This window comes from Hippopotamus amphibius, chromosome 3, assembly GCF_030028045.1.
Source record: "Hippopotamus amphibius kiboko isolate mHipAmp2 chromosome 3, mHipAmp2.hap2, whole genome shotgun sequence".
NCBI classification, from domain to species: domain Eukaryota; kingdom Metazoa; phylum Chordata; class Mammalia; order Artiodactyla; family Hippopotamidae; genus Hippopotamus; species Hippopotamus amphibius.
Window position 1 is genome coordinate 114,797,880 of NC_080188.1, and position 4,018 is coordinate 114,801,897.

The window sequence follows — 4,018 nt, forward strand, 5'->3', positions numbered from 1 at the left end:
AATACATATCCTTACAAGATAACTACTAGGAAAGAGTCGAGCTATATAGTTTAGGTTTTAATCATCCTCGGTATTTTAAACAGTAAAGATTGAATGCAGTGAGATGTGTGCTTACCAAATCATTGAAAGGGATGGAGAAGCAGGCTCTAGGCTGGGACTCTAGGAAAGACTCTACAGCACAAAACTGGACACCCCGAGGAAACACGACATTTATCTGAAAGAGTCTGGGTAATCAAAGAGTCCCCATCGGTGGAATTTTTGGCTCCAGAATACCTCATCTGCTAGATTCCCAGCAGCAAAATTGAAGCCTCAGGCTTGAGGCACTTCTTTTTCCAGGTTACTCGGTTTTAATTCTGCTTGAGGGATTGCATCTGATTGGTGGAAATTAAATAACTTGCTAAGTCGCTAGGGAGTCTGGGAAATCTAAAGCTTTTTAGGTTCTGAAGTATGTAAAGACTCACCAGATGGTGGTTGGAACAGATTGTGTACATACCAAGTTGCCACCACAAGTTGTATACCGACTGTGAAAGGCAAAGACCATCTAGTACCATACCCCTGGGTAGGTAGGATGTCTAAACTGGCAAATTACAGATCAGAAAATTGTCCCACGCTAGTCAAACACATGGAGAATATTCAAGTTTGTAATTTATAATTAACACACACACACACACAACCTAGATGGTTATCTGCTGTCCACACTGCTATCATCCATATTTCTCTTTTTTTTTCAAGAAGATATTAAATCGTTTATTGATTATACATGATAATGGATGATACACAAGCTTCATTCCCATCTGTAACTTTATCTGGTACCATAATTCAATTTAGATATATTGCATAGGATGTGCCAACAGTCATATTAATAACCAAAATAACTCCATGACTTTGCTTGGGTGACCCTTTTAAAGGTGAACTCCAGGCCACAACACAGTAACTGTCAGTTCAACTACACCACGGTTTCTGAAGACGATAGCTTCTCCACCAAAGCAGGTTGTAAATAAATTTCAAATGGAACCTGGCATCACCCTGAAAGAATTCTAACTTCACATTGTGGGGATAATTTACCAAAATGGCTTCAGAGTAGACTAACTTTACACAGCACATTTAAAAAAAGACACATTTATTCAGCATCATGGTCGACTATTACACTTAGCAATCAACAGCATGGGTGCAAAAAAAAAAATCTACATTAAAACCCTTTGTTGGAATGCTTTACACTTTCCATAGAACAGAAAGTGAAATAGCCTGTTATACAATTAGTCACGAATACAGTCCTCGAGTTTTTTTTGTCCAAACACATGAGTATTGTCTCAAACAGGTCTTTGTAGCAGCCAGGCCCTGCCACTGCGGTGCTTGGCTGAGCTCACTGTTGTAATCTGTTGTAAGCTGTAGCTTCCCTGTCACTCCTCTGGCTCTCCTCTCTTGCTAAGCTTTGTTTCCTGGCAGTAATTAAAACCTTCTGCCACTGTCATAGCTAGTGCTGCCACTGGAACCGCCATAGCCACCTTGGTTTCGTGGTTTGGCAAAGTATTGGCCTCCACCACCATAGAGGCCAGAATGTCTGCCTCCAAAGTTTCCTCCTTCCATGGGTCCAAAATTTGAAGATTGATAGTTGTAATTGCCAATATCATTGTAGCTTCCATCACCTCCAAAATTGCTTCCATCATTACCAAATCCATGATAGCCATCCCCACTGCCACCATATCCACTACTACCACCACAGCTGCCACCAAAGCCACCTGGACCACTGATGTTTTCTTCACCACCCAAGTTGTCATTCCCACCAAAACCACCGCCACAACCACCACCAAAATATCCAGCGTCACTTAGACCTCTTTGACTCAATGAAGCTCTAGCCATCTCTTGCTTAGATAGGGCTTTCCTTACTTCACAGTTGTGGCCATTCACAGTGTGGTATATCTGAACGACAGGCTTGTCTAAGGAGTCATGGTCATCTAAAGCTGTGAAAGCAGTGCCTCTCTTTTTGCCACAGCCTCGGTCGGTCATGATTTCAATCACTTCAGTTTCCCCACACTGTTCTAAATAATCTCTTAGGTGATGTTCTTCAGTGTCTTCTTTAATGCCACCAACTAAAATCTTCTTCACCGTTAAGTCGGCACCAGGTCTTTGAGAATCTGCTCTTGAGACAGCCCTCTTTGGTTCCACAACTCTTCCATCCCCCTTGTGTGGCCTTGCACTCATGGCCACATCCACCTCCTCCACGGTGGCATAGGTGACACACCCGAAGCCTCTGGTGTGCTTGGTGTTCGGATCCCGCATTACCACACATCTGTGAGTGTTCCCCGTTGCTCAAGATGGCTCCTCAGACTCTCATCTGTTGTTTCAAAGCTCAGACCTCCGATGATGTGCTTCTGCAGCTGTTTGGGCTCTTTGGGAGACTCTGACTTAGACATGACAGTAGCGGAAGCTTGAGATGTCATCAATGCTTACTCGGCAGTGTCCATGGCAGAAAAGCCATATTTCTTTTATTTTTTAATTTTCTCTATTTTTTATAGTGATATAATTGACATATAACATTATATTAGTTTCAGGTGTAAGACATAATGATTTTGGACTTCCCAGGTGGCGCAGTCATTAAGAATCCACCTGCCAATGCAGGGGACATGGTTCCCTGCCCCAGGAAGATACCACATGCCACAGAGCAACTAAGCCCATGGACCACAACTATTGAACCTGTGCTCTAGAGCCCGTGAGCCACAAATATTGAGCCCATGTGCCACAACTACTGAAGCCCACATGCCCAGAGCCTGTGCTCTGCAATAAGAGAAGCCACCACAATGAGGAGCCTGCACACCACAATGCAGAGTAGCCGCTGCTTGCCACAACTAGAAAAATGCCCATGTGCAACAAGGAAGACCCAACACAGCCAATTAAATAAATAAATAAATAAATTTATATAAAAAAGACATAATGATTCAATATTTGTATGTATTGCAAAATGATCAACACAAGTCTAGTTAATAGCCATCACCACACATAGTTACAAATTTCTTTTTCTCATGATGAGAACTTTTAAGATCTGCTCTCTTAGGGTCTTGTCAATGTACAATACAGAATTATTAACTATAGTCACCATGCTGTACATTACATCCTTAGGACTTATTCATTTCATAACTGGAAGTTTTACCTTTTGACCTCCCCCCCCATCTTGCTTGCCCCCCACCCCCAATCCCAGCAACCACCCATCTGTTCTCTGTATCTATGAGTTTGCTTTTTTGTTTTTAAAAATATAGAACACTTCACAAATTTGCATGGGATCCTTGCAAGGGACCATGCTAATCTCCTCAGTATCATTCCAGTTTTACTATATGTGCTGCAAAGGGAGCACTCATTTCTCTTTTGTTCTTTAATTAAAAAACATTCTGTTATAGTTGATTTACAATATTATTTAAGTTTCAGGTGTACAACGTGGTGAGTCAAATTTTAATAGATTATACTCTAGTTATTATAAGATATTGGCTAGCTTCTCTGTGCTATACAGTACATCCTTGGGGCTTATTTATTTTATACATAGTAGTCCATACCTCTTAATACCCTATTCCTATCTTGCTCCACCCTCTTCCCTCTCCCTGCTGGTAACCACTAGTTTGTTCTCTATATCTATGAGTCTGTTTCTTTTTTGATATATTCACCAGTTTGTTTTATTTTTTATGTTCCATATGTAAGTGATAACATACAGTATTTGTCTTTCTCTTTCTGACATTTTACTACTGGGTTTCCAAACAATAAAAGAGCTCTCTCAATGCCAATCCCTAGTAAAATTGTGGAAGTGCATGATTGGGCAGAGAACTTGTAAGCATTTGAAAAATCTGGTGATGACTAAGAGCCCATAGGAAGCTACCCAAGACAAATTATGCCAAATACACCACACTTTAAAAATAAGGCTTCTAAATGGTTGTTTATATAAGTGCTATAGTGTATTTTGATTGTATGAAAGGATTTGATATATTTTCTACGATGTCCTTCTTGGAGAGATTGGTTATGATAGATTGGATGG

At 40.8% G+C, this 4,018-nt stretch overlaps 1 non-coding gene and 1 pseudogene across 1 annotated transcript; both read right to left on the bottom strand.

Moving 5' to 3' along the window:
• Positions 1-1,449: 1,449 nt before the first annotated feature.
• Positions 1,450-2,414, bottom strand: LOC130847885 (heterogeneous nuclear ribonucleoprotein A1-like; annotated as a pseudogene).
• An 830-nt stretch (positions 2,415-3,244) lies between these two features.
• LOC130850573 (U6 spliceosomal RNA) lies at positions 3,245-3,349 on the bottom strand. The gene has a single exon (XR_009052942.1). It is a non-coding gene; the product is annotated as a U6 spliceosomal RNA (small nuclear RNA).
• Between the last annotated feature and the right edge of the window lie 669 nt (positions 3,350-4,018).